The 17188-nt window shown below is 43.0% G+C and overlaps 1 non-coding gene across 1 annotated transcript; it reads right to left on the bottom strand.

Moving 5' to 3' along the window:
- Window positions 1–60: 60 nt before the first annotated feature.
- Window positions 61–134, bottom strand: Trnas-cga (transfer RNA serine (anticodon CGA)). Its single transcript has one exon. It is a non-coding gene; the product is annotated as a tRNA-Ser (tRNA).
- Between the last annotated feature and the right edge of the window lie 17054 nt (window positions 135–17188).

The raw sequence follows: 17188 nt of genomic DNA, 5'->3' as shown, positions 1-17188 counted from the left end.
GTGTCATCAGCTTGACGTAAACAAAATTCACATGAAACTTCCTGGCAGATTAAAACTGTGTGCACCGACCGAGACTCGAACTCGGGACCTTTGCCTTTCGCGGGCAAGTGCTCTACCAACTGAGCTACCGAAGCACGACTCACGCCCGGTCTCACAGCTTTACGTCTGCTAGTATCTCGTCTCCTACCTTCCAAACTTTACAGAAGCTCTCCTGCGAACCTTGCAGAACTAGCACTCCTGAAAGAAAGGAAATTGCGGAGACATGGCTTAGCCACAGCCTGGGGGATGTTTCCAGAATGAGATTTTCACTCTACAGCGGAGTGTGCGCTGATATGAAACTTCCTGGCAGATTAAAACTGTGTGCACCGACCGGGACTCGAACTCGGGACCTTTGCCTTTCGCGGGCAAGTGCTCTACCATGAGAGCTACCGAAGCACGACTCACGCCCGGTCCTCACAGATACAGAAAATCTCATTCTGGAAAATTCACATGTAGACAGTGTAAGACTCACATCTGCTCTGCGAAAACCTTTTAACATACGAAAGCACTCAGGAACGCAGTTGGAGGCCACTTTTGGGAAGCAGAAAGGAGCACAGCAGCGTGAGTCACAGGGATTTTTTTATACATTTAAACATCACATGATAGGGGCATGAACAACACATGGAAGTCCAAGTGGAAAGCTACTGTTTCGGCGGAGTTCACTACTAAATGAAAGAATAGCGTAAACTCATTGGATCAGGCAAAACAAGTTTCTTTCTGAGACCTCATTGGGCAAAGAAACGGCGAAAGTTGCAGCAAAAGCTCTCATTGGCCGATTTAGTTGTGGCAGGAGGCGAACCCACGATACGGAGGAGGAAGGCTGCTATAACATAGGCTGTTACGAGTGAGTTGTAGGAACACTCTTTCTTGAAGGGCCATCTGCTGGACAGAGTGCTTCCCGGACACGTCACTCGGCCTTGGTGAGTGGACACAGCCAGTTGATTTAGCCATGGAAAACCATAGTTTCTATCCTCACAAAAACTTATGGCGGCTTATAACCGCATATCCAGTAAAGACGAGAGTACAATTGTGAGGCCTGCAGGTTCGCAAGGCGTCGACGCACCCGCTGCCAGCACACGCCACAGCCTACCACGTTTGCCCTTACCGCCGCAGTCTGCACAAGGCAAATAGCGCGTTGCTCAGGTGCTAAATGTGGGAGCCACTAGGGTGTGTTCACTTCAGATCTGCTTTAGTTTGGAGCTGATTTGCGCAGTTTTCCACGTTGCTTCGTGTCCATATCAGCCAAATATTGCGCGTGTACTCTTGGAACTTAATTTCGAGGAAGGCTTTCGGCAGACAGACAATATTGTCCAGCTACAATTAACTAGTAGTGAGCGTATAGTCAGCTGTGTGCTTTTATAACACCGTCAGTGGAACATTTTTGGTGTAAATTTTCATGTGTTCAGTGTGTTGGAAATGACGTTGGTATTTGTTTTGCACTTGAGATTACGCTAGTGTAAGAACTGTTTTGGTAAATTTCCATGTGTTTATCTTGCGTGAAGTTAGGTTTATTAACGTTTTCTTATGTTAATTTTGCGCGATCTTCCTAAGAACATCAAAATTTTCCCTCATCACAGATAAGCAACTTGAAGCATTCTTTATCATGATTATTATAATAAAAATATTTAGTACCGGTGAGAGTTCGTTTGTTTCATATAAAATAAAGGTTACCCCTCCTTCATTGCCATATTTCAGCTATTATTCTGATGTCTAAGCGTCATCGTGTCTTGGGTGTCCTTACCTGGCAGGGCCTGGGTTCACAGGCACTTTCAAGCTGTCGGAGCAATCCTTGCATGGTAATTAAAAAGGAATGGTCATGCAAAACCGGGCGAGTACGCTAGAGGCTCAAGCCTAAACAATTACATGTAAAAGTGATCGTATTACCAACATGTTTTCAAATGTTTGTACCACGCAAATGACAATGCTCCGGGCAGGGATTACAATTCTAAATATTATCCACTCACTCCCCTCTATAAGTCCTAGAAGCATGTAACGGGAATTTCCGAACACCCTGTACATCCGAATTTGTTAGCTAAATTATTAAGGTAGTAGGAGAGTCATTTACAAAAGTGGTGGAGCACAGAGGAAATTATGCAAGCAACGCCTTCGGATAATATGGTAGTAGTTTCGCTTCAAGCCGATATACGCCATTACAGTGGTTAAAAATGTCATAAACATATCATCTGGAGCCGGCCGTCGTGGCCGAGCGGTTCTAGGCGCTACAGTCTGGAGCCGCGCGACCGCTTCTCTCGCAGGTTCGAATCCTTCCTCGGGCATAGATGTGTGTGATGTCCTTAGGTTAGTTAGGTTTAAGTAGTTCTAAGTCTAGGGGACTGATGACCTCAGAAGTTAAGTCTCATAGTGCTCAGAGCCATTTGAACCATATCATCTGGAGGGATACCCGTCCTATTTTATCGTGGCAACTAGGCAGAGTCCCTGTCTTATATTAAACAGGACACACAAACAATATCTGAAAAACGTGTCGTTATCCGATTCGCTGTCCACCGTTATCTGTCACAGCAGGTATCATATTGACTTGGGACTGGAATAACAGCGCAATACTGCGCAAGTAGGCGTGCCGGTGCCTTCTGCACAAGTTTTCGCGAGACTAAAATCGAAACGCTCAGCTCTCTTATTTGTTCTGTTCAGTATATGAAATGTATTGTTTTTTTCTTTTTATTTACACGTCAAATTTAAGAACAAGTCTCCAAGGTCATGGAAAGTGTCAGTACATGAAATTACAACATAAAAGTAATAACAGATAAAAATAAATGTTGATGACACGAAAAATGTCAGTCCATAAGTTTAAGTAAACGCAATCAACAATACAATAAGAACCAGCTTAATTTTTCAAGGAAATCCTCGACGGAATAGAAGGAGTGACCCATGAGGAAACTCTTCAGTTCAGATTTGAAAGCGCTTGGGCTACTTCCAAGATTTTCTAATTGTTGTGGTAGGTTATTGAAGATGGATGCAGCAGTAAATTGTACATCTTTCTGCACAAGAGTTAAGGGAGTCCGATGGAAATCCAGGTTGGAATTATGCGGAGTATTAACTGAACGAAAGCTGTTCGTTCTTGGGAATAAGCTAATACTGTTAACAAGAAATGACAGTAATATTTATATATATATATATATATATATATATATATATATATATATAGAGAGAGAGAGAGAGAGAGAGAGAGAGAGAGAACAGTTCGACGACGTTTGCAGCAGCATGGAATATCAGCTCGGAGACCATGGCTGTGGTTACCCTTGACGCTGCATCACAGACAGGAGCGCCTGAGATGGTGTACTCGACGGCGAACCTGGGTGCACGGATGGCAAAACGTAATATTTTTCGGATGAATCCAGATTCTGTTTACAGCATTATGATGGTCGCAACCGTGTTTGGCAACATCGCGGTGATCTCACATTGGAAGCGTGTATTCTTCATTGCCATACTGGCGTATCACCAGGCGTGACAGTATGAGGTGCCACTGGTTACACGTCTTGGTCACCTATTGTTCGCATTGACGGCCCTTTGGGTAGTGGAAGTAGCATTTCAGATGTGTTACGACCTGTGGCTCTACCCTTCATTCGATCCCTGTGAATCCCTACATTTCAGCAGGATAATGAACGACCGCATGTTCCAGGTCCTGTACGGGCCTTACTGGATACAGAAAATGTTCCTGGCCAGCACATTCTCCAGACCTCTCACCAACTGGAAACGTCTGGTCAATGGTGGCCGAGCAACTGGCTCGTCGCAATACGCCAGTCACTACTGTCGATGAACTGTGGTGTCGTGTTGAAGCTGTATGGTCAGCTGTACCTGTACACACCATCCAAGCTTTGTTTGACTCAATGCCCAGGCGTATCAAGGCCGTTATTACGGCCAGAGGTGGTTGTGCTGGGTATTGGTTTCTCATGATCTATGCACCCAAATTGCGTGTAAATGTAATCATATGCCAGTTCTAGTATAAAATTTTTGTCCAGTGAATACCCGTTTATCATCTGCATTTCTTCTTGGTGTAGCAATTTTAATGGCCAGTAGGGTATTATAGAATGTTAACGAAACAGTAAGAGTACACTCGTGGGAAATCGCCTTATTCTCGATAAGTGTCGACTGCCGCCGAGATAGCAAGTGTCGAGTGGTGGGAGGGTGCCAGAGCTATAATGCGGTGAGAGTCGAAGTGTGAGAAAGGGGGGGGGGGGGGGGGAGCGCAGGCGTGTCGGCTGCGGGGTGCGAACGCCAATAATGAGGGATGATGCGGCTCAAATTAGCTCGGAACGTCGTGATGTCGGCACCAGACTCTCACCCCGCGGGGGTATATAGCCATTGACGAGCGGCGAGGAGCAGTAAATGAATTCGCTACCCAGCATAGATTGTACACCTACATCGACCCATGCCGATCGAGGTTTCTGCAAGTGCTCTGAAGCCGCTACAACCGAGAAGAACTTGATTTGAATTGTTTCCGGGACTATTTAAGCACGGCGTTTTCCAAGGCCAATTGTTGCCAGGATCTCTACTTCCCCTCATAACTACAAATCTCGTGAAATTCTAGAACGGCACTCATTCCGCTTCGCCTCAGAAGATAAGGGCATTGCCCGCGTAATAAAAAGACTTGAGCTTTCGAGTCTCCCTCCGACACGCAGGTTTAACTTGCCAAAACGTTTCATCAACTAATCTGATTATACTAACGTCGAGATTCAGCTTCTTCGGCAGGTAGGAATTATGTGCCGTTTTCAAGAACTGTAATCACCATAAATTTCGTGGTCCACTATCATCATAAAGAATTCTGTTCTTTCACCATTTCTCTGACATTTCTCATAAAAGTAATTCGGGTACGTAACGGTCAGTACACAGTTCAGCATTGAATTCATTAAAATACACTAGGATCTGCCATTCATCTCGAAATCTCTATAAAAGATATTTCTAAGGTCAGGGGTAGTATAAAATACGCCAACTTCCATGTCCTGTAAACCACATCAAATTCGGCAACTTCCACGTCCTTTGCTTAGTTACTGTTGCTGAAGTTATGGACGAATGTAGCTTACGTTGATATATACTCTACTTGTGAGGAGTAACGAGTTTGAAATTGTTCACTGGTGGAATTTATAGTTACTGCCTACTTCTACTGGACTTCTTCCCTCTTCGCGCCCGCATGTCTTGGTCGTGCGGTAGCGTTCTCGCTTCCCACGCCCGGATTCCCGGGTTCGATTCCCGGCGGGGTCAGGGATTTTCTCTGCCTCGTGATGGCTGGGAGTTGTGTGCTGTCCTTAGGTTAGTTAGATTTAAGTGGTTCTAAGTTCTAGGGGACTGATGACCATAGATGTTAAGTCCCATAGTGCTTAGAGCCATTTGAACCATTTTTTGAACTCTCTTCACGATCTGTTTATAATATTATTAATTTTCAGTCTTCTTTAGTTTATAACCTACTTTTAATCATTTTCCTTCACCAATGATCCACTCGATAACAGCCACCACAAGCGAAGGATTATCCACATATTTACTGACGGTCTTTGACAATAATTTTACTATCGTGTATAGCGAGTACCTACAGGTCTCAATTCAGTCCTCCAATCGGTCACTACACACAGATACTATAGTCAGAAACAGTATCCGTAATTCTACCCGTAGCCACTGACGTTCATTGCATTTCAGCATACTACAGACATGTATGAATTCATAGACCATGCCGTCTTGAGTAGACCCCATGTGAACCCATAAACAGTAACTACCTTTCTCCTGCCAGCGCCACACTAGCTGGTGATCATAGACGCCGTACATAATATTGCGTAATTCATTCCTCTAGTTATGTCTCTCGCAACGCTATCAGAGCCTCCTTGATGCGGCCAGTGATACCCTTCCTCTAAACGCAGCTATCAGTAAAAATTGGTGTTACATTTTTCTGCTGTGCTTATGTTTACGCGTGGCCATCTCGTACCAGAAGGCGTCCAAGACAATGATCTGTAGCCTTACTGCCACCAAAATCATTGAAAATGTCGGCCCTTTCCATTGTCATTTTCCTACACGCCGCTGATGTTACACGTTGGATGTGTTGAAGTGTTCTTGCAGAGGACCATTCAGCCTTCCGTGGACTTTTTGTAAACCTCACCGTAAAATTGTAAATTTATGGTAGGATCTTATGGGAGCAAACTATTTAGTCATCGATCCCTAAGCTTACACACCACTTAATCTATCTTAAACTAACCTGGGCTATGGACAAGACACACACCCAAGCCCGAGGGAGGAATCGAACCTCCGACGGGGCAGCCACGCGGACCGTGACAAGACTCTTTAGACCGTGCGGCTACCAAGGCGCTGCCTACCTCAATGTTATTCAGTGCATTGCGTAAGATTTTTCCTAATTTTGTACGATGCACCAAAAACTACCTCCTGTTTCGGAAAGCAAAGATATCGTAATACACTCTCAGAAATTTATTGCACCGTCCATGTTTCTAATTCTGTACACCGAACGACGCATTAAAAGATTGTCTTTACTGCTTTCTGGTAGCACGCCCACTAAATTATGTAGCCAAGTTATATGTTTAGTGGACTTTTACTTTTTAACCTGGTATTAATCTACATCCGTCAATGTCTGTTGGCGAAGCTCAGTACGGTAGTATCTCCTGTAGTGAAACAGCTAGTCCGTGAGACGCCAATAACAAAAGAGCGTAGGGTACGCCACGTCGCAGCTGTTTATCCGCGTTAAACGAACTCCAGTTTGTCTCGCACGCTTCAGAGAATTTGCTTAAGCCGAAATTATTAGCTTATGCGTGAGCGCAGGAGGCTATGAATTATGTAGTGCTGCCAGCTTTGTTCCACATTTGGCGTTCGTTACGGCGCCGCTAATGCATGCCGGTGTTAAACGGGGACTCATAACGGAAGTGAAACGTAACAGCGGCAGCTTATCACTCACAGGGGACACCGGACTTAGATTGCATTGAAAGAACGAGATGCTAATATGCACCTAATGGAATCTCAGAAATACTCCCCTGTAAATTCCGAAAATAGACAGCATTTCTTCTTTTTAGCAGTGTATACCCAACCAAAAAAATGGCTCTGAGCACTATGGGACTTAACTGCTGAGGTCATTAGCCCCCTAGAACTTAGAACTACTTAAACCTAGCTAACCTAAGGACATCACACACATCCATGCCCGAGGCAGGATTCGAACCTGCGACCGTAGCGGTCGCGCGGTTCCGCACTGTAGTGCCTAGAACCGCTCGGCCACTCCCGCAGCCGCGCGACTCCTGCGGTCGCAGGTTCGAATCCTGCCTCGGGCATGGATGTGTGTGTGATGTCCTTAGGTTAGTTAGGTTTAAGTAGTTCTAAGTTCTAGGGGACTGATGCCCACAGATGTTAAGGCCCATAGTGCTCAGAGCCATTTGAACCATTTGAACCACTCCCGCCGGCAATACCCAAAAATGAATGTTTGTGACACGTTTAATACGTCGATCGACCCGAGAAACAGTCGCTGATACGTGTTACTCGTAGAACAGTACGTCACAAAATACGCGCTGAAGACACGCATTTCTGACGACTGGGGTTCAGACCGATTTAAAATGGTTCAAATCGCTCTGAGCACTATGCGACTTAACTTATGAAGTCATCAGTCACCTAGAACTTAGAACGAATAAACCTAACTAACCTAAGGACATAACACACATCCATGCCCGAGGCAGGATTCGAACCTGCGACCGTAGCGGTCCAGACCGATTTTGATTTTGCCTAGTCTCTCTAGACCATTTAATGCCAATTTGTTTACGATTTCTTTGGAAGAACACATTTCATTTCCATCCACTCCTTCCCCAGTCCGAAACTTGTTCTTAGAAAGATTCGTCGTAGACGTGAAGTTAAACCTCATAATTAAACTGAGGCACACGAAGCAGGTCAAAGCTTATGTTGTGGGCAGGTCCACCACTTCACTATATCCATCCTGCAAGGAGTGCTGGCCCCACAGTGCGGTGTGGGGAACTTTGACTCTGTTGAGAGAACCTACAGGGATAGCGGAAACGGTGGCACAGTGCCTTCGACAGATAATGATCCGGATACCCACAGAGGAAAGACTGACCCATAGATGTCCATGTTATTTTTTGAACCGTCACATAAATCATGCCCTTCTATATATGGTTACCCAGTTTGAATGCGACCTCGTATTCCCGCTTTGCAACTGTCTGCCTTCAGGTAAATATAAAGAAATATCGTTTTCCAACATGATTTTAATTTGTTAAAGCCTTTGTTAACGATTCTGTAAAGAGTAGATGTATTTATATCAGACGTCCGGCCGGTGTGGCCGAGCGGTTCTAGGCGCTTCCACCTGGAACCGCGCGACCGCTACGGTCGCAGGTTCGAATCCTGCTTCGGGCATGGATGTGTGTGATGTCCTTAGGTTAGTTAGGTTAGTTCTAATTTCTAGGGGACTGAAGACCTCAGCTGTTGAATCCCATAGTGCTCAGAGCCATTTGAACCATTTTTTATATCAGACGAGTAGCCTGACCTACTGAGACTACAAAAAAGAATACATAGTTGTTAGTGAACAGCGAAAACAAAAGTGGAACTACAATACGGTTCATATCTAGCAGACTATTTGAACGCAAATGAACCTGTACTGACAGTGCCAGATCTTAATAATAAGTATCAAAACGGCAGTATATGCTTTATGAGTGAACCCCGTAATCCACACGCACCTCTTACAAAGTCAAAATCAAACTGGTGGTCAACACAACCAACAGCCCCAGGCAACTTTTGATGGCGGTAGTGTCGCCCCTCACGTACAAACGTACGTCCTCAGCCAATGGATGCGTCCCATCTAAAAATGTGGATGCACCTTTATTATACCTGACGTCAATACAGTGATTCATAACAATAAATTCTTCATTTGAGAGGCCACAGTGTCCGTAGTTACTTTTTAATTCTTGAGCGTATTTCTGTTCTGTCGTTGCAACTACAAAAATGCGTGATTTTTTCACCAGATGCGTTTCGCTTTATTGAGGTAAAGCATCATCAGTGGTCTGTAAATAAGTTATTTACACTTTGATTTCCTTTAGATCGGAAAACAGTTCGTTAAAAATAAATTGATCTGTACATACTGTGATTTTCGGTTGATCTCTGGCTTACATCAGAAAACGGCGTCTGCTAGCACATCGTTGTTTTTCTCAGTTAGACACAGATAATTTGGGTCTAATTTTTAGATTTTCTGCAGCACCATGCATTTCACAACACACTTTTATGCACACCACTGTAGTCTGTTTTTGTACTTGGTTCAAATGGCTCTGAGCACTATGGGACTTAACATCTGAGGTCATCAGTCCCCTATAGCTTAGAACTACTTAAACCTAACTAACCTAAGGACGTCACACACGTCCATGCCGAGGCAGAATTCCAACCTGGGACCGTAGCGGTGGCGCGGTTCCAGACTAAAGCGCCTAGAACCGCTCGGCCACACCGGCCGGCGTTTTTGTACTTCAAGTATGTGTTGTGGTTCAAATGCTCTGAGCACTATGGGACTTAACATGTGAGGTCATCATTCCCCTAGAACTTAGAACTACTTAAACCTAACCAACCTAAGGTCATCACACACATCCATGCCCGAGGCAGGATTCGAAACTGCGACCGTAGCAGCAGCGCGCTTCCTGACTGAAGCGCCTAGAACTGCTCGGCCAAACGCCCGGCGTATGTGTCGTGGTACCTCCAATAAATGTAGAAGTGCTACACAAATACAAATACTAGTATTGTGTGTACACGCTACATGTTTCAACATAACACAAGCACTGCATGATCAAGTGCGCTCATGGCCAATGGGTGCATCGAATTAAAACAGGGGACGTAACAGCGCCATTATTAACCAGTAAAATTTAATACAAAGCACAACAAAACAATTAAATGCAAATTTTGCGTCATTCACACAGATGGTGGTCTTCCAAATGTCTACATACATAAATAGCTTACATAAATATAACTTTTATAAAATGATACAAATTGTTTATTTAGCCAATAATTTCTGCGAAAGGCAGTGGCGTTGTCCTGCTAAAGCAGCATCTCATCGGACAGAATCATTACAACATCTCGTCATGCGCAACCACATTGAAATCGCCCTGTCCCGTACTGATATTGCGTAAGCGTTCATGTGAGTTTTTCTATGTACTTCACAAGGACGAATTCTGAAATACCAATAATGAAGCATTTTACATAGTTCTAAACATGTTAGAGTTACTGATCATGCATGCTGCATGAACAACATTTGTCATTTCGTTCCCCTGTGATTAGGCCATCAATCTAATACAAACATCATGATCTGACATAATTTACTAACTAGAGATGCTAATCCAATTACAGACACATTTAAGTGCTCCATTACGAATGTGCCCATTGCCCATGGAACCTCACTTAAACTTGAAATGCTTGTCTTATGATCAAATATGTGAGTACACACGCGACAATTGTAATTTTTAATTGTGTAGCAAATGTACATCATTTGTTGCGATTCGCTGTGTTGATGTCAGGTTTAATACAGATGCATCTACATTTAAAACGTGACGCCCCCACTGGCTGAGAACGTGCTCTTATACGTGAGGCGCGTCGCTAGCGCCATCTACAGTTTCCTGGTGCTATTGGCTACGTTGAACACAAGTATGATTTTGACGTAGTAAGAGAAGCGTGCAGGCTATTTTTCACCTTTGGTGAGTAGGATGAGACAGATAATTCCGCAGGTGCGCTAAGTCCGTTCTTGCAGTGGGAGTCGCAGACAGAGAGGACAGAAATCGGAGCAGCTTCATTCTACAAACATTTATAAAGCATGTGTAGCCACTTTGATCTTTGTTATTAAACTAAGGCACTGTCAGTGCAGATATGTTTGTAATCAGATAATTAACTTCTGTTACCTTCGAACTATTTATTGTAATTCAACTTTTGTATACAGTCTTCCTTGACCACTATGTACTGTTTTTTCTAGCCTTAGTAGGTCAGGCTTAAAAATGAAGCTGTAAGGTTTGAAACTAGTCGCCTAATATGAATAATGCAACTGCTGATTGCTGACATAATCATTCTTAAACGCATTAAGAAATTTAATAAAGTGGCTAATTCCCTGTCATCAAAATGTTGAAACTCAAAGAAAGAAAAAAATTTCCTATAAAAATGTAACATAAAATCAGATTCCGCCTGTGATTCTAAACTGCTCATCTTCACTCCACTCATGTTTACCTTTTAATCATTTGTACCGCAAGTCTCTAGAGGAACGGAGGGTTCCAAATGATTGGAAAAGAGCACAGATAGTCCCAGTCTTCAAGAAGGGTCGTCGAGCAGATGCGCAAAACTATAGACCTATATCTCTGACGTCGATCTGTTGTAGAATTATAGAACATGGTTTTTGCTCGAGTATCATGTCGTTTTTGGAAACCCAGAATCTACTATGTAGGAATCAACATGGATTCCGGAAACAGCGATCGTGTGAGACCCTACTCGCTTTATTTGTTCATGAGACCCAAAAAATATTAGATACAGGCTCCCAGGTAGATGCTATTTTTCTTGACTTCCGGAAGGCGTTCGACACAGTTCCGCACTGTCGCCTGATAAACAAAGTAAGAGCCTACGGAATATCAGATCAGCTGTGTGGCTGGATTGAAGAGTTTTTAGCAAACAGAACACAGCATGTTGTTATCAATGGAGAGACGTCTACAGACGTTAAAGTAACCTCTGGCGTGCCACAGGGGAGTGTTATGGGACCATTGCTTTTCACAATATATGCAAATGACCTAGTAGATAGTGTCGGAAGTTCCATGCGGCTTTTCGCGGATGATGCTGTAGTATACAGAGAAGTTGCAGCATTATAAAATTGTAGCGAAATGCAGGAAGATCTGCAGCGGATAGGCACTTGGTGCAGGGAGTGGCAACTGACCCTTAAAATAGACAAATGTAATGTATTGCGAATACATAGAAAGAAGGATCGTTTATTGTATGATTATATGATAGCGGAACAAACACTGGCAGCAGTTACTTCTGTAAAATATCTGGGAGTATGCGTGCGGAACGATTTGAAGTGGAATGATCATATAAAATTAATTGTTGGTAAGGCGGGTACCAGGTTGAGATTCATTGGGAGAGTGCTTAGAAAATGTAGTCCATCAACGAAGGAGGTGGCTTACAAAACACTCGTTCGACCTATACTTGAGTATTGCTCATCAGTGTGGGATCCGTACCAGATCGGTCTGACGGAGGAGATAGAGAAGATCCAAAGAAGAGCGGCGCGTTTCGTCACAGGGTTATTTGGTAACCGTGATAGCGTTACGGAGATGTTTAATAAACTCAAGTGGCAGACTGTGCAAGAGAGGCGCTCTGCATCGCGGTGTAGCTTGCTCGCCAGATTTCGAGAGGGTGCGTTTCTGGATGAGGTATCGAATATATTGCTTCCCCCTACTTATACCTCCCGAGGAGATCAAGAATGTAAAATTAGAGAGATTAGAGCGCGCACGGAGGCCTTCAGACAGTCGTTCTTCCCGCGAACCATACGCGACTGGAACAGGAGAGGGAGGTAATGACAGTGGCACGTAGAGTGCCCTCCGCCACACACCGTTGGGTGGCTTGCGGAGTATAAATGTAGATGTAGATGTAGAACAGATTCCATTTTTTCAACGAAGTCAATCAGTCGATACGTCTTTACTTAATCAGTACCTAAAAAAAAGCAAAAAATATAAAAGGCTACTATATCTTGCTAGACAGGGTGCTGTTGAAAGGAGTTATATTTAGCAAGATGATTACTATCGCGGAAGTTAGTACTGAGCTTAATGTTTTTACAGAAAACTCTATCAGTGAAAACAGTGTGGCAAAATGAGATCGGTGAGGAGTACAATGACGGAAAAGCGGCAACTATACAACATTTTATTAATCTGGTCGAGGACAGCAGAGCTATCAGTGAAGAGAGGAGCAATAAAAGTGTATTACCGAACAGTCAAAACATACCGTCCGGCGAAAGACTTTTTCAGTTCCATCAGCAGTACTTGTTTACCTATAGACAACAGCAGGGTAAGCATATTATCCAAACATATGTTTAAGACTACACGCTTCGTAGGCATTCTACAAGGCTTTGACCTGTGGTCGGGGTGGGAAGACTGACAACAGGTAAGATCTCAATAACTGTTTCCACTGATCACATACCATCCACGGCGCAGGCATGGTTCGCATATCTCGAAAGTCAAAATTTTTGTTAGGCAAAGGATGAATTAATAAGTTTTCCTGCTCTCTAAAAATCTCTAAAATTAATAGATATCAGCTACTGAAAAATAAATTGTTGGTCTGTTATGCTATTCGCTTTGTATCAACGAATTCGAATGTTTTTCTTTGCGTGGAACTGTGTCGCATATTGTTCAGCTCCAATCACGTTTTGTACAGCGTGTTCCAGGAGGAATAGCCAATATTCAGGAATATGACAGGACTGATGATTTGAAGCTAGAAACTTCATGTAGACTGATGCCCAATTCCGTAGTGTTTCCGAGGTCGAACACATTAATCTACCTTGTTATTTATTTTCTGTACTATGCAATATATTGTCAGGTTTACACATGTACAACAGTTAGTAAATATTACATTGTAAGATTGTAAGATTTACAAAGTATGAATCGAAAAATACGTATTTTCAACACATTCACCTCTAAGGTTGGTTGGTTGGTTTGGGAAAGGAGACCAGACAGCGTGGTCATCGGTCCATTCACCTCTAAGCTTTATCGTACACTTACAACTGAAAAAATATTATAGTATCCCATCTTCACGTTCATTGCTTTTGTGCACACTCCGGAAAACGTATTGTGTTGTTTTTCCGAATGCCTCTTCACGTTCCATGGTGATGGCAGCAGCATCCACCATCTGCCGACGGTATTCTTCGACACCACCAGTGGCACTGCCATCGTAGAAGTCACACACATGTACTATATCTGCATGTTCATCATCAGTGTAGACGTGTGGCATTTCAGCCAGTGCGTGGAGAAACACAGCTAAGCGATGCTTCTCTGTGATGCGCTCCAAATCTCTCGCCCTACTTCACTCACAATGCACCATGGAAAACTGTGCGTTCAACGGGATAGTTTGTTCAAAATGTGTGTGAAATCTTATGGGACTTAACTGCTAAGGTCATTAGTCCCTAAGCTTACACATTACATAACCTAAATTATGCTAAGGACAAACACACACACCCATGCCCGAGGGAGGACTCGAACCTCCGCCGGGACCAGCCGCCCAGTCTATGACTGCAGCGCCTGAGACCGCTCGGCTAATCCCGCGCGGCAGGACAGTTTCATGGCAGAAAGACGAATGGCCGTATGAACCTTTTTGCTTCAAATGAGCGTTCGTGTAATGTACGGCAATACTGACAAATTCTCGTGGGACATCCAGTGTACAATGGTCCGCATAAGGCTCTGCAGAATTTTAAATATGGCGTTAAATCATTTTACAGGGGTCCATACATTTTGTCTTTAGCCCTGTGTATGGAAAATTGATGTGAGAGGTTTAGGTGTGAGATAACTAATAGGCTTTAAAAACCTGCTGTTACGGTTTTAATTTACAAACGGGTAACACACGCGGCTTTTACTTACGAGTGTTTCATGGGTCACCTGAACGATACAGCAAAATAAGACTCTTACGTATTTTAATGGCAGCACCCTGACTATTCCAAATTACTAATTTGAAAAATTATTTAAGAGTAGAAGACAGAACTTCGAGGAGTATAGCAGGTAAGGTGAATGATTTATCATAACGCGTACTAAAAGGAATCAAGAGCTATACTGCCGATCCCACGACTCAATATGACACTCTCCCACGCGTGTTCTTTAATTGTACGTTCTGTCGATGGAAAAAGACTGTAATTTTTCATGTCAATTGACGTGAACTGCTTGCAGACATAGAGGAGGAGTACCGAATTGTTGTACGCTACAGTGACTTTCACTGATTCCATTTCATAAGTCCAGCAAGGCTAAGCTATTTTAGTGATTAATGAGTTGCAATTGCATAAAAATATGAAAATTCCTTAATTTGTTATCCGTTTATTCGACTGTTGGTTGTTACCCATAGCAATGGGACTTCACTTCCAAATTCCAGTATCCAACCGTAGCTTATACGTCACTCTACTTTTTCCCTCAGTGTTCAGCATTCCGCACCTCAATCGCTGCAAACGGAACCCTTATAGGATCACGACCTTCTGTCCGTCCACCCGTCGGTATCTCTGTCCGACAGTGAAAAACCGCTAAGGAAATGGTATACGTTTAAGAGTGAAATAGATGTCAGACACGCTAAAGTCTGATTTATACGGGGTTTGAAATACTTAAGCTTCTTAGTGAATGCAGTGTAAAGATACGGGAAATTTCTGTTGTTGTTGTGGTCTTCAATCCGAAGATTGGTCTGATGCAGCTCTCCATGCCACTGTATCCCGTGCAAGGCTCTTCATCTCTCAAAAACTACTGCAACCTACATCTTTCAGAATCTGCTTTCTGCATTCATCTCTTGGTCCGCTCTACAATTCGTATCTCCCACACTTCCCTTAAATACTAAAATGATGATCGCTCCCCTGATATCACAGAAAGTGTCCTACCAGCCAATCCCTTCTTTTGGTCAAGTTGTGCCACAAATTCCTTGTCTCCCCAGTTCTATTCAGTACTTCCTCATTAGTTACGTTATCGACCCACTGCGGGGTGGGGGGTGGGGGAGGGGTTGTCGTTCGACTGCTTTTATGTTAACGCTATACTTCAGTTCACCTACCTCGATAGGATTCTTGCCAATGTCCCTTCACTCTGTGGTAACAGATACGTGCTAGGCAGTGTAAAGCAGCGTAGATGAAACCACCATCTAATACCTATCACACAGAGGCCGCGTAACTCTTGCTGAAAGTCAGTTCCTGAAAGTTTATGATTAAAAAATCGGGCGTTCATGATCTTCAGTCTACTAGCAGCAAAGCGTTTAAAACTGGATTAACTCTGCTTTTCATTCATATTGAAACACATGAAATGTCTATCAAGTCCGCATTTAATATGGTAAAACACTGTTTGTATAACAAATATTCACTCGAAAAGCAGCTTGAATTTTAGTAAGTCCGACCCGACTAATTTTCACATTCTACCAGTCACAGACCCACAACTATTCGTGAGTTAAACATTCGCTCGTTTCAGTGGTCTTCTTCGTAAGTCGTGCTCGCCAAAATATTCCGTACAGAGCACGAAACACGCCACGCGGGGTTGTTTCTACGACCAGAATGTTCACACGCTCATATCTCTCAAACTACTTAATTTATAAGCACCAAACTTTCATTAAAATGTTCGTATCTTGAGTCTCTTCAGTCACGATATGTTCGAACCGAAATTAGCTCACTATTTCCTCAACGTACAGAGTATTTTTAAGTAGCGATCTGACATCGTGTTATCCGTAGACCGCCTAGCAAGCGACTCTTCTCGAGGTACTCTCCTACATGGCCACTCCTGTTATCACGCGGGTACAGCTTAATACCGATTGGCTGTTGATCTAAACGACCAATGAGAACGCTCCTTTCACATCATTATCGGGGCAAATCATGCCATATCCAATCAATAATCTGATAGTAATTAATGTCAGCAAAACTTCAAATTCTTGTATTTTGTTTAATCAAAATAAACGAAGAGCGAAATTTTCTTCAGATGGATAAATAAACTTATTTCGCCTCTAACTTCAATATGGCTACTTTTGTACAGGAGAAAGCACACGTCGAATCGTGGCCACAACATAACTTTCCGACGGTTCGTTTGTACAAGGTTTTACGTAAAATGAAATATTAAATTTTAACGTATGTCCCACATACACTCTCTCAATCATTCTCACTCACTCACAAGGTAAAATATAATCAAATAGTAATTTTGACCGACTTTTGTATTACATAATGCACAGTGACTAAAGTTTTAAGCAAAATATGCTAATTAATTAATTTTTATGCACTGATAACTTTGGAATGGCTTCAAATGATAATGAATGTCAATCTGTTATTGTTCCTAACTTGGTTTCGAAACCAAAAGTAGGTTTTAAAAGTCTTAGGTAATTCTCCTTATTTCCAAAACTATAATAAATAAAAATCTAAAATTTTGACAGCATCATTCCATTCATAACAAAAGGCTGTGTACCAAATTTGAACAAAATCGGTTAATAACTGATATGGATT

The sequence above is a fragment of the Schistocerca serialis genome, chromosome 9, assembly GCF_023864345.2.
Source record: "Schistocerca serialis cubense isolate TAMUIC-IGC-003099 chromosome 9, iqSchSeri2.2, whole genome shotgun sequence".
NCBI lineage: Eukaryota > Metazoa > Arthropoda > Insecta > Orthoptera > Acrididae > Schistocerca > Schistocerca serialis.
Note: the sequence above shows the minus strand (reverse complement) of the source record. Positions and strands in the feature narration are given on the sequence as shown.